The following is a 15,016-nucleotide window of genomic DNA, read 5'->3' on the forward strand; positions in this document are numbered from 1 at the left end:
AGCTTTAGTAAAATGTCACAGAACAAATAACATATCAAAAATTTTGACATTTACACATCTCCTTCATTTGCTGAAGAGAATGACTGCATTCGTGATGGACATTAGCAGAATGAAAATGAACATAATCATCTGTGTTAACTCATTATCGGCACATTAGAGGGCTTCAGAACAAAGGCAGATAATTAGGAATATTGTTTATCATGCAAAGTGTATGTGAGTGTGTCCGCAGGTCAGTCTGTGAGAGTTTCAGACATGTATTATGCCACTGTCAATATTTGGTTCACATTACACTGATGGACGCAGCGGATCGTGCGTTGAATTTCAATGTCTGCCACCATTGTGGTTTGGGAAGGAATCAAACGCAGGTCTAATTATGAGTTGTGTATGTGTGTGTGTGTGTGTGACGGTCAGTCAGACGGTATCAGTCGTGATGGGTAGTGTGTCTTGTGTTGCCCTGGGTGACAGCCAAAGAGGAGAAGATGTTGGCAGAGCATGTGGTGTGGAACCCACTGACAGCTCCAGGAGAAGGAAGCAGAAGTTTGTGTGTGTGTGTGTGTGTGTGTGTATGTGTGTGGTTATGCACTTTAGCGTGTATACTAAAATTGAATAGTAGCAAACAGGTAATTTGGTTATATAATAGGATTACAAAACATAACTGTAATGAGGTTGGGCTGCAATAAGAAAAAGTGTAATTTGATTACAGTTGCATTCACAGAGATGGATTTGTGTAATTACGTTTTTGCTAATCTTGGGAACATATTACAGTCCTGAACAGTGCAATCAAATAATTTTTTCGCTGAAGTGGGTTTATGGAATAAAAGGAGGAATTTCTCAATGGAATACTTGTATGCTGTATGCTGCCTACCAGACACAGTGTATGAAATAGTGTGCACATAAGTGTTTAACTAGTGTTGTTGTCACATTACATCTTTTATGCTGAAACAAAGGTGTAGGATTTGCTGAAATTATCTTCTTTTAGAAATTGCAAGTGCATTTCACAAAAAAAAAAAAATGTAATAAGTAATGCACTGAATGAAACATAAAATTTTGAGTTGAAATTCCAAATTGGGAACAACAGATGGGAGTCAAATCCAATCATGTTTTGCTATGAGCATGTCTATTATTTGAGTTTCTTTTGAGTATGGTATTTTTTATTTATTTATATATTTATTTTTGATTGTTTGCTCAACAGATTGTCAAAAGTGTTTATGGTGAAATCAAGAGCTCACCTTTTTATTTTTAGTTTTTAACTCTTAGAATAAACTCTTTTAACACTTGGAATCAACTTTTTTTTGGTTCTTTTTCTACTCTCTTATGTTTTTATTATTATAATTTTGATAAACGCTACTAGTTTATGAATATTGAATTTCAGCCATATTCAGAATAAATTAATACAGTCTTGTTCAAAATAATAGCAGTACAATGTGACTAACCAGAATAATCAAGGTTTTTAGTATATTTTTTATTGCTACGTGGCAAACAAGTTACCAGTAGGTTCAGTAGATTCTCAGAAAACAAATGAGACCCAGCATTCATGATATGCACGCTCTTAAGGCTGTGCAATTGGGCAATTAGTTGAATTAGTTGAAAGGGGTGTGTTCAAAAAAATAGCAGTGTGGCATTCAATCACTGAGGTCATCAATTTTGTGAAGAAACAGGTGTGAATCAGGTGGCCCCTATTTAAGGATGAAGCCAACACTTGTTGAACATGCATTTGAAAGCTGAGGAAAATGGGTCGTTCAAGACATTGTTCAGAAGAACAGCGTACTTTGATTAAAAAGTTGATTAGAGAGGGGAAAACCTATAAAGAGGTGCAAAAAATGATAGGCTGTTCAGCTAAAATGATCTCCAATGCCTTAAAATGGAGAGCAAAACCAGAGAGACGTGGAAGAAAACGGAAGACAACCATCAAAATGGATAGAAGAATAACCAGAATGGCAAAGGCTCAGCCAATGATCACCTCCAGGATGATCAAAGACAGTCTGGAGTTACCTGTAAGTACTGTGACAGTTAGAAGACGTCTGTGTGAAGCTAATCTATTTTCAAGAATCCCCCGCAAAGTCCCTCTGTTAAAAAAAAGGCATGTGCAGAAGAGGTTACAATTTGCCAAAGAACACATCAACTGGCCTAAAGAGAAATGGAGGAACATTTTGTGGACTGATGAGAGTAAAATTGTTCTTTTTGGGTCCAAGGGCCACAGGCAGTTTGTGAGACGACCCCCAAACTCTGAATTCAAGCCACAGTACACAGTGAAGACAGTGAAGCATGGAGGTGCAAGCATCATGATATGGGCATGTTTCTCCTACTATGGTGTTGGGCCTATTTATCGCATACCAGGGATCATGGATCAGTTTGCATATGTTAAAATACTTGAAGAGGTCATGTTGCCCTATGCTGAAGAGGACATGCCCTTGAAATGGTTGTTTCAACAAGACAATGACCCAAAACACACTAGTAAACGGGCAAAGTCTTGGTTCCAAACCAACAAAATTAATGTTATGGAGTGGCCAGCCCAATCTCCAGACCTTAATCCAATTGAGAACTTGTTGGGTGATATCAAAAATGCTGTTTCTGAAGCAAAACCAAGAAATGTGAATGAATTGTGGAATGTTGTTAAAGAATCATGGAGTGGAATAACAGCTGAGAGGTGCCACAAGTTGGTTGACTCCATGCCACACAGATGTCAAGCAGTTTTAAAAAACTGTGGTCATACAACTAAATATTAGTTTAGTGATTCACAGGATTGCTAAATCCCAGAAAAAAAAATGTTTGTACAAAACAGTTTTGAGTTTGTACAGTCAAAGGTAGACACTGCTATTTTTTTGAACACACCCCTTTCAACTAATTGCCCAATTGCACAGCCTTAAGAGCGTGCATATCATGAATGCTGGGTCTTGTTTGTTTTCGGACAATCTACTGAACCTACTGGTAACTTGTTTGCCACGTAGCAATAAAAAATATACTAAAAACCTTGATTATTCTGGTTAGTCACATTGTACTGCTATTATTTTGAACAAGACTGTATATATATGAGCTATGAATACATTATCCAATTTTCTTATGTAACGAATGGTGTCTCTTATCAGGAAGACTGACATGTGATTTATATTCTGTAATAGATTACATTTTGTAAATCTCGCAAGGAGTGTTGCATGTTTGTGAGTATTATGATACATTTGCTTCCAAATGCAGCCTTGGAAATATTAATATTTCTCATAATGCAATTGCATGCACTGTTCTTCATTATAAGTGCCTGTTCTTGTGCATGTGATTTTGAGTCTGCATTTTGCAGCTTAATGAACCCTGTCCGTATGTTTGTGTGTGTATTGGTACTTTGCATCTGTGGGTGGTAAATGAGGATTGTTGTAATTGGATTATACCTTATTAATGTTCTTATAGCTGGCTGGGAATTATTAGGGCTGAGCAGCATGGCCAGATTAATTTAAAGCTCATAGACTGTGTAAGGTGTGTGTGTGTTGTGGATGCTGGAGTTAAAGGGTTAGAGGAATGTCCTTTCTTGCTCACCTAAAGATTTGACATTCATGGCTTGATTGTGCCTTTCCATTTCTCAAAGAGATGAAAGGCTTGAGGGTAGGTATTCCTACGCCATTGCTGTCTACAGTACACACACATACATAAAAAAAACAATCAAATGCACACTTCTCCCTACAGCAGCACACATATAATTAGGATGATGTAATTGGCAACATTTTGGTATGTAGAATTACAATACACATTCAGACGTGTGTAAAAACACACTCACGCTAGCAGATTGCATTCAAAAATGCAATCCCTGAGGTCTGAGATTACATGTAAGAACAATAATTGTTTTAATATTAAAGCTGAACTCAGTTTAGCAAACATCTCAGGCCTGTTTCACACCACATGCTAACATGGATTTATTTTGGCGTGCTGTACTGTACAGTAATACTTAATAGAAATTGAAAACACTGTCAAGCTACACAGCTAAGTATGAACAAACATTCATTCAGTATTTTAATAGAATGTCCATTCAGACGTCTGATCTGGTCGTAATTCTCTAGAAAGCTTTTTTGTTAGCACAAAAACATTATTTATACATTGTTCATTTAACTTTTTTTTTTTCTGAAACATTTTAGTAGAATTTTTAAATATAATACTTCTTACAGAATGTTCAGAGAACATTCAAAATTAATTGTTTGCAAAATCATAATTAGGTTCCTTTAATGCTTGTGTAACAAAGGAAAATATTTTAAACATTCAGAAATGTCTTTCAACTGAATGGGAACATTACCAAGACTTTCTTAGAACATATTTTTGTTAGCTGTATGTTTAACAGCAGTTATTTGCAATATAGGCTTTCATTAAAGAACATACAGTAATTATAGTCTGCATTATGATTATTTCTCACAATTGCGACTATGTTTCACAATATGGATTAATATGTTGCTACGTGACTACTGAAATTTGACTGAAATTAAGTAACTGCTGCAATTGAAGCAGTTTGGTCTTTGTACATTACCATTTGAAAATAAATGTTAAGTTCTGCCTATTGTAAATTAGATCAAGTGTAACTATTCTGCTGGTTTTGTAGTTTATAACTGTTATCAAAGCAAATGCACAATGCATTTAATTAAAAAATCATGTTATTTTCTGTGTAGAGATTCAGGTTGTTCAGTTTGAAACCGCCGTTTTATGTTGTCCTAAACTCCACCAGTGTGTATTTCCAGCACAGTGGGCTGTTTTGGGGTCATTCTGTGTTTCTAATTCAGTGGAAACAGGGGTACACGTAGATGTAATTAAACACCTCCATTACATCGTGCCAGATTAAAACATGCCGTGTTCCACCATCGCCGGTTACATAAACACAGCTTAGCACCAAATCCTGGCTGTAGGCCACTGCTGCCAAGAGCAGAGAGAGAGAAAACTGTGATTGGCATTTTAATGATGGTTACATGGTCGCAGAGGCAACTGGAAGTTGGGGCAAAACATTGCTTTTGGATATTTTTGTTTGTGCATACGTGCAGTATTCAGCATATTATGTTATGTTATGTTATGTTATTTAAGCCGACATTGTTATTTATCAATTGGTATTCTATTCTATTCTATTCTATTCTATTCTATTCTATTCTATTCTATTCTATTCTATTCTATTCTATATAGAGTACACATGTATGTCATATATTTAGCATCACATTTGGTGTCAAAATCATAAATTTTTGCTTAACATGCATTCACATACAGTACATTTGCAGTCCCTCTCTCTTATTTAAGATCGTGAACTTTTTATAATGTTGCTCCATTTAACTTGTGCCAGTGAGGTGCTGAGTTCACTTATTATATGAGGTCAGACCACTATCTAGGGCATGTACAATCATTTTCATACTTTGTCATACATAACCCCCATAACCCCATGGCCCATTTCAGTTACTTCAGATTTTTGGGGCCAGATCAGTCCATTGAAATGGATTGTTTTCTGTCGTAGTTGTTTTTTTTTTTGTTTTTTTTTTTGCTTTCAGTAGCACAAACTAACCAGTAGGCTGTAATAATCTCAGTATGTTCAGCATGAATTGGTTTGATCTTTTCAAACCTCTGATTCCATGTGTGTGCATTCCGATGCTGGCAGTAATTGTCAAGTCTTAGGAAGTTTTTGTGCATTCCGGTCGGGTGAGTTGGGAAACGCTAATGGGATGCATGACTAATCTCCTGTATTGTGTGTTCTACACTGATATGGCTTTGGATGAAGTACAAGAAATTACGTCCCAGAAAGCGTCTTCAGCGGCCAGCTAATCTGTGTGTGCCCTCCCTCTCGTCTCCAGAACTCCCACATAAATGTTGTAACTTCTGTTTATTTTGCACACAAAACACGAATTTAAAAAAATGTAATCATACTAGTGTTAATATCACAGTAAGGCATTATCTTTAAATACTTTTATTATTTTGGTTTGAGCTGTTGCCAATTTTGTCATGTCTCCAGGTGCTATTATATTAGCCATTGACTAAGGAATGTTTTTATTTTTATTTTATTTTCAAATGTCAATTGGTTTGTCTCAGGAAATCTATCATGCTTGATTTACCATTTACCAATTTTTTTAAATACTTTTTTATAAAGTACAGAACTGCACCGTCAGCGATAGTATGCATGTAGAAAGTTGTTTTAGGCAATCGTTCACCTGACCTTCTCCAGTTTTAGCCTTCATGGCAGTCATAGGACTGAGGGTTGTTGGTATACAAGTTTCCTGGGAAAGCCACAAAGTTACGTAAGCAAATGTCTTCTGTTATCCGAGAAGCAATCTCCTATTACCCATGTTTTTTTCTGCCTTATGGTCTCTATATTTCTCTCTGTCTCTTAATCAACCTCTCTAGGGCAACTCTTCTTACCTGCTCGGTTGACCCTTTGTTTCCACATGCCGGGCTCTAACTGTGTACACCAGTGGTGTAAGGGTTTCACCTGTGCATGTGTCAGACTTGCTCGGGTATAAGGCTCACACTGTTCTTAAATTGTGATGCTAGAGATAAATATAGCATTGCAGTTGCTGTTACTTAGCTTAACATGTGTTGCCATTATCCATGTCCCTTTAAATGCCACCGACTTGTTAAATTAGAAACTGGCAGTTGATTAAAATATATGACAGTGTTTCTACATGTTTTCTCAATAATAAAAATGTTTCAAAAAAGACTTTTTGGAGTTTTTAATTGTTTGCAACAATTGTTTACTTTTTTAATCTCTTTGCATATGGTTGCATTTTATATTTTGCCACTTGTCTGTCCATATTGTGACTAGAAAAAACTGTCAGATGAATGAAAATAGTAAAGAGAACACAGGAAGCGGTGGATAAATTCGAAAACAGGTTTAAGAAATGTTGCAAACCAAACTCGAACCTATACATTGCTCATTCATCATGACACAAAATAGTTAAGCTGAATCAAATGAAAAATCTAAAATCAAATTACGCTAAACCAAATTAAACGGTCTTCAATTTTATTATGTGTTTATGCTGCAGTTTGCAAATTCAGTGTGGCTCAGTTCACACCGGTCAAATTGTTTCCATGGAAACACTGTCGTTCCATGCAAACATGATATTTTTGTTTTTAATTTTCCTCTGGCATAATGGAGTTGAGTTAGCCTAATTGGAGAACTTCAAAACTACACCCTCTTAGATGTTTCATTTACTTCAGTCTCACTTTAAAATGAATAAAAAATTAAACGTTGAACAGCCCATATCAGAAAGTAAAATATGTAACTCTTTGACTAACTCCTATTACTCTTCTAATCTTTGTTGCTCTTTATGAAACAAACATATAATACTGCTTTTGTATTTGCACTTGGTGCATGACTAAAATTTATAGCTTGAAGCTAATGTGCAGAGCAGCAGTGGCAGGGCTGATTAAAGTTTCAAGCAATCAAGCAATGCTATGAGCCTCTCTGTGTCTATCATTCTTTTTTGTTGTTGTTTATATCTCCCTCTCTCCCTCTGTAGACTCTCCAAAAGTACCGTTTAGTTCAAATCCCTCAGAAATCGATGGTGTCCAACAGAAATCCAGCTGAGATCTATCTGCTTGCGCCACATGCTGACTTTTCTCTTTATCCTCTCTGCCTGACTTCTCTTTTTGTTTTTTCTCACACTTATCCCATCCAGCTCTCCGGGGATGGGTCCAAAGCTCCTTCTCACTTCTTGCCTTGAGCAACAGGCCCTAAATTCCCTGTTGAGTGCCATCCTGGTCATGCAGCTTTCTTCATTTCCTGTAAATCCCACATATAACACACACACATGCGTGTGATCCCCTATCTCCCTTCCGTCATGACACAGAAGGACGTGTCCCCCAGGGGTCTGTCCTGGGTAATATGCTGTTCTCAGCAGGTTAGTGCTTGTGGGGGTTGCTACTGTTAGGGGTTTTTCCATGAAGGATTGGATTGTCAGGTTTCTGTTATCACTAGATGTTATCACAACTGTAACACCATCCCTCCAGCCAGTGTCTCTGGGCCTAGACTCTTTTGTGTCCTCTGAGCTAAAGATGTAGTCCTATACCTCCAGCCAATTATCAGATGTCTCTGTCTATATGTGTGTGTGGCTGATGGGTTTGACAGTGGTAGATGGGACATGTGTGGTGTATGTCTATTTTAGCCCTCTTCTGTCTGTGTCCACTTTCTGATTAAATACATGTTATATATAAATATATACATTAAATATCCAAATATACCCATCCAGATATATCCATTCTCTTTTGCTTTAAGCACAGTCTTAGGTGAATGTATTTGGTAGACTTCCAGATACATGTAAAGGAACACATAACTGCCGTTGAACAAGTAATTGTCTGGAAACTGAAAAGTGGGCATCATATTCAATTCTAAAACATATAATGTATTTGAATTGAATGAGGTGGTTAAAGAGGGGAAAATTGTTTACAATATGTCCCAAGATGAGTATTGAGAAATCATATTTATATTGACTTTAATACATACCGTATGACGTTCATTAAAGTCGGACTGCTAATGTATTTAATTAATAGCGAAATCTTTCAATTTGTCAAGAAAATATGGTTATATTAGAAAATAATGTAGGCTTGAACTTTTGAATTCATTAGAAGTATAGGTTTGTGAAAAATACTTCTTGGTAAGCTTACATTCAGTAAAATGCATTCAAAACCAGCTTGACTGAGCAGAATGGAACGGTGTGCATTTGTAAAAGCATTTTCTAGGATGAATGGTCCGCCATCATGATCCATCTGTTTGGTCACAAATAGATGATTGAAAGTTGAAATAAATAAAATTAGTCATAAAATAATCAATAAGGGTTCATTTTCTAAGGTTCATTGTTCAAAGACATTGTATTTCATATTAAAAAAAATCTGTATTTAGTTAAAAGTGACGACTTTGCAACATCAATTTGTCAAGAAAATGCGATTAAATTAGAAAATGTAGGCTAGAACTTTTTTAATTAATTGAAAATTGATTGGTTGTTGGTTGGAAGGGAGGGGTTGAAAAATGAGGGGGCTTGGTGATGTCAGCCAAAAAGGAAAGTCGTTTAAGAGGAGGAGCAATTAGATTTTTTATTTTTTATTTTTTTCAGATGAAAGACTAACATGCACTGATAAATGGTTCAGGAACATATATTTAGAGTCCATTTGTTTTCATGTTGACTTTAAAGCATCAATAGTGGTTAGCTGCACCAAATGGAATTGCAAAACTATCCAAATAAGTCACTTAAACCCTATGGAAAAGCTTGTCCTGCCCCAAATTCACAGCATTAAGTCACAAGTTGACATGTGAGGCCACTCAAACGAACAGATCGATGCATGTTTACAGTCTTCAGGAAGTGAACCTACTAATGGCTTACTTATAACTGTCTCTTCACAAAAGACTATTGGATGAGAAAGTATCGTAACATCAAAAATATTTCACACCTGTGACCAGTGTCCATTTATAAGTGAACTCTCCTACTGTGTATTGTCTGTTGCTGTTTTGTTGCTGCATTAAGTGGGACATATGCGCACACACCGCTTGTCAACCTAGATGAGACTCACAGCGAGAGTTGGTCTGAATGCGGCTGTCAATCAAAGTGAGAGATCATGTAAAGTGACACCCTTCCCATCATGCAATAATGTGTCTCAATTTAGCACCCCCACATCTCTTTCACTTGTTCTCTCTCTCTGAACCTCTCTCCATCCTCAGACAGGGATTTGGCCCAGATCCATTCCTCGCAGTGATGGATGGATAAGGGGCAAACAAAGTCGGGAACGATTCTTTTTATCTAATAATGCCTTCGTCTCTTGGCAAAATCTCATTTAAACACAGCACCTTTCACCTTCTCGCCTCAGCCATCAATATTGTTTGTCGATCGGCACCCACGTGAGCATGCAGTATTTCGCGCAAACAAAAAAAAAGTATCCCTACCTGTCGCATGTGGGCTACCATATACCAGGTTCTCTGGGGATGGAAAGAAAGATGATGTATCTAACTTCTACTGACCTGTGAGGGAAAGCTAATTAGCTGAGAAAGCGTTGCTAATGGTGGAGCGTTCCACCTGCAGGGCTAGCCAGGGGTCACTCTTGATTAACCCCAGAATGGATCACTCCAACTCCAAGGACCAAGTTTAACTGTCTGCTAGATCATGAGCTGAGGTGAATCATGGGAAAAGTGCGAGAAAGAAAAATGGAGGTTTGAGGGAACTCATGTTGGTCAAGAATATGCTGAAGACATTTTCGAAAATTACTACCTACGCATTTTTGGAAAATAAGTCTCACCAGATCAACATTGCATTGTACTGTAGAGAGAGAAACCACACAGGTTTAATCAGTGTCATATTTTATTATTATGCTCAGTAATGCTGTAAAATACAGGTAAATCAATTGTTTACAATCATTATAAACACTATAAACATGCATTTTCTATCATATTTCACCATCATATCATTCCAAACTGGTACAACATTCTTCTGTTGAACACAAAAGAAGATATTTAGAAAAATGTCTCATTCATTGTCATTCATTCATTCACTCACTCAATTTTTATTCAATGAAAAGTCAGTGGAAAGTCAGTCAATGTTTTTTTTATTTATTTATTTTTTTTGTGTGTGTGTGTGGATGGAATAGTTTTTCAAAACATCTTTTGAATTCTGCACAAGAAAGGAAGTCCGGTTTGGAATTAATTTTTAGGACGGTTTGGGCTGCCTGACCCCAATTAAAATCATTTTATGGAGAGTTTCTGCAATAACCACCTTCAAAGAAAGAGCAGGATGAAACAATGGGGCATCTGTAAAAGTCTTTTGTATGACAGTCACCCTACGTGATCCATCTTTTTGGTGATGGATGGACGACTGAAGGTAGAAATAAAATTTGTTGTAAAATAATCAATACGGGTTCTTTTTTTCATGGTTCAAGGTTCAGACATGTCTAGATTTTACTGTGCATGATGAATCATTCTGGTTTCTGTAATTTACCACCCCTCAAAGTGTATACAAGCAATATTACAGCATGTCATCAATTTACCCCAACCCCCCCCCCTCACATTTCTGATGTACTCTGCACTCTAAACTTCTTTTTTGACACATTGGCATGGGCCATTAGGCTTTGTTGCCTTCACTGTGGTTAAATGAGACACTTTTATCCAATTTAAAGCTTTCTGTGGCTCATACTGTAGCACATGGAACTAGCAATGCCAAGGTCATGTGTTCTATTTGCACAGAAAGCAAGGGTTGTCAAAATGTGTACCTTGAATGCAATGTTAAGGGCTTTTTGGTAAAAGTGTATACCAAATGCTTAAATGTAAATCCAAAGTGACTTGCATTGCATTTAAGGTAAACATTTGATCAGAACAACAATTCCCTGGGAATCCAACACTTGACCTTGAATGCTAGAACCTAAACATGCTTTCAACGAAATGTCATTACTGATTTCTTCTTCTTTTTAGCATTCAACATGGTGGCTATAGTCTTTCCTTACTAGAGAGCCAATCATCACTTTTGTATACTGTAGGCATCATCCCACGGAATGCTTAGTTAGCTGGAATAGCCTAAAAATACAGTTTTTAGCATAATTTGAGGTGAAGAATCATAATTTATGATACCATTGTTGTCGGATTGTATTCTTGGAACTTTGGCATATAGCAAAATCCAAATGTGTTAATATAAGTCTCTTTGGAACATTAAAAAAAATGTCTCCTTTTTATTTTCTCACCATACCGTTAAAGTCATTGGGCTTGTTTTGGACAAAGTTTCAGAGATTCAGATTTTTCTTCAAGTAGATAATAGCTGTATTTGCAGCCTTCTGTCATACATTTTTTTCTGAAGTTAACAATAAATGTTGATGAGCATATTTATTTTTTCGATCCTAATTATGCACAATAGTAGCCGAAGTTATTACTTATTACCGTTGTTTTTTTTGTTGTTGTTTTTTTACCCACCTAATCATTGTATTTTTCCACTTTTTTTAAACAACCCTAGTTGACAACCCCTATCCAAGCAATAATTCATTAATTTTGTTGGAGTTCTCAAAGCTCATTCTGTCCAACTAATCATAATCATGTTAGCATAGTCATTGTTCATGTATGTATATTATAATCCGGTTCCTTAATGACTCATAGCTTTGCTCAAGCACTGTTTGGTCACATCGTGGCCTGCATGTAACTTCTACTTGTATTATATATGTAGTCCCTCTATCATAGCTGTCAGCTCCTCCATTATTCATGCCATAGTGTTAGCCTAGCGAGAACACCGCTGATTTATACAGGCCATTCATCTCGCCTCACAACGACAATGTTTGTGCAATGTTAAGCAGACGCAAACAGCTTGCAGTGAGGTGGCACTCGTATCTAGAAACATGTCCAGCATTGGATGCTGTGTGTGTCAGTCAGGGTTGTCAAAGCAGATGTTTGATGAAGATGTGAGGAATATCAAGTCAGCCAGATCAGTAATTGGTTGAATTTCGCCAACCAATGATCCACCTGCATGATGGATCGATGCATAGTTAGCCCGGCTGAATTTTGATGGCAGCTTATTGATTTGCAAACACTGGGTTTCTTTCGGTGCATCATTTTGAGATGTTAGCTAGCTTGACCGCTGAGGGGATATTCAATCATTATTGGAAATCACTTGTATGTGAGGTTTGCACATCTTTTGTTGGATGCTTTGTTAAGTGTTGCATTTGCATTTATGTAAACATTATTATTTGAATCAATGGCAAATTTGAGTGATAAAGAAAATACAAATTATTTAAAACTAGTCTATTACACCCACGGCCAGATCTCTTTGTATTCATGTCATTTTATTATAGCTTTAAGAAATGTTTTGCGAAAAGTTTACATTTTATTTTTATCAACAATATGTTTGTAATAAATTATTACTTTTCAAATATCATATGTTACTTTTATAATATGAATATTTAATTGTTTAAATTTTGTGTAGGTATGTATATACAGTATGTGTGTGAGTGTGTCTGTGTTAATAAGGTTATTAAAAGCATTTTATAGTATTTTTACATTAATAGCACTTGTAGCACAATGTAACTTACCCAAATGCTATTTTTATTTATTTATTTATTTTAGCTCTCATGCATTTTGATGTCTTTGATATGCCTTGTCTTGTATTCTTTCTGAACTCTGTAAAATCGTATTTTATTTTGGACAAATAGCGTCGCTACAGTGGAGATTTTATGCAGTTTTTGGTAGACATATTTCCCAGTTTTGCAGAAATGCTCTTACCAAACATTCTGAATACTGTTCCTTATCAGCAACCTACTTTTCCACTCTTTTACTTTGTCATCCATAAACCTTTGCTTTCCTTGGATGAGGAAAGACAGGATAAGAGGCAAAAGTGTTTGTGGAAAGAGAGACGGCTGAACAAACTGGATTGTCTTACTTCCACAAAATATGTATATCTCTTTTCCTCAGACGCTTTCTTAGCCTATTTTCTCCTGAAAGTTTAAATGCTGATGAACTCACAGGAAACCCTTGCAGCATGAGCTGAAGGACATAGGAGGATGTCAAATGCACTGAAATTGTATGTTTTTGTGATGTAACATCATGTGTTTATGTGTGTGTTTGTGTGCTAGTCTCCAACCAGCAGTGTTTTGCATAATGCAGCTCACATCTAACTGCAAAACAATTTGCATCAAATGCTTTTGGTGCCCAATTTACTTGAGTGACATGTTTCAAAGGGTTTATTTAACTGTGTGAGCTAGTCATAGTATATTAGCTTGGGTCGCCATTAACAGTAGTTGACTGAAGTGGGAGGTTGACAAGTAATATTCTGATGATTAGAGTGGGCTGTATTAATGTGAAGGGAAGAACAGCGTGGCCAGTGGAGTCGTTCTGTCTGACTATGCCACTATTGAGGCAATGAGATACAAAAAAAGGCTTTTAGTACATTCAAATTGACCTGTTCTCTCATTCAGATGAGCCAATCAGAAGCCATTTGACTTAATAATATTGTGTGGTGGATATGTATGTATATATTTATTTATTTATTGTTTGTTTGTCATTTTTAAGCTTGACATAGGAGACTATTCTGTCATCATTTATTCTCCTACATATAATTCAGTTTCTTCTTTGGAAAATTAAATTAAATTAAATTAAATTAAATTAAATTAAATTAAATTAAATTAAATTAAATTAAATTAAATTAAATTAAATTAAATTAAAAATAAAATAAAATCATTTTAAAAAGGACAACATTAGCAGGATGCCCAGGTTGCTCTTTTCCATATTGAAATTGAATAAATTCGTTGGTTAAAAAAATTACAAGAAAAGTGATTTCATTTTATTTTACATTGTATAATATTTTAAACATTACAAAAATACTATAATTATTATTATTGCTGTTGTTGTTAGAACACTTGAAATATAGTCTCTAAGTACTAAGGAATACTTTTATGATATTTTATTTACTTATTGTTTGTTATTTTGAACTTTGACAGCCCATTCACTTTTATTGTATGGAAATCATCAGCCTGCTATTTTTTTGTCTAGTCTTTTGATTTATCTCCTATCATGCGGTACTTGTTGTTAAGAGTCTACAGAGTATAGGTGTCACATCTTGCACAGATTATGTTTATCTTATCAGTAGTAATTAGAGGGTTCAGACTGATCTTATTATCAATAATATCTCATCGCGCAAAACTTTTCTCATTCATCTCTCTCGTTCACACCCGCATTGTCATTTGAAGGTCAGATTTAATTGAAAAGTGCATCTAAACTGCTCTACACCTCATTATGTGCCAGATGGCTTTGCAAAAATTAATAGTGGAAAAAAATGTAAGGAGGTAGATAATTTAATGACAGTTTCCCATCAACTTTATCTGCTAATGAAGGTCTTTCTATGTTGCATTGTGTGGGGAATATGTGTTTTCAATAAGCCCTTTATTAAGATGAATCACTGAAAGGAGATTAAATGCGAGGATGTTCCAGCATTTTTGTTTGTGATAGATAATGCAAGCTAGGTGTTTGTGATGGAGGTCGTAGCTTTACAGCCACACCATCAGTAGAGGTGTTTGCTATGCTAATTGCTATGCTTATGTTAATGCTTAACATAAGCTGTATTTT

This window comes from Carassius auratus, chromosome 29, assembly GCF_003368295.1.
Source record: "Carassius auratus strain Wakin chromosome 29, ASM336829v1, whole genome shotgun sequence".
Taxonomy (NCBI): Eukaryota; Metazoa; Chordata; class Actinopteri; order Cypriniformes; family Cyprinidae; genus Carassius; species Carassius auratus.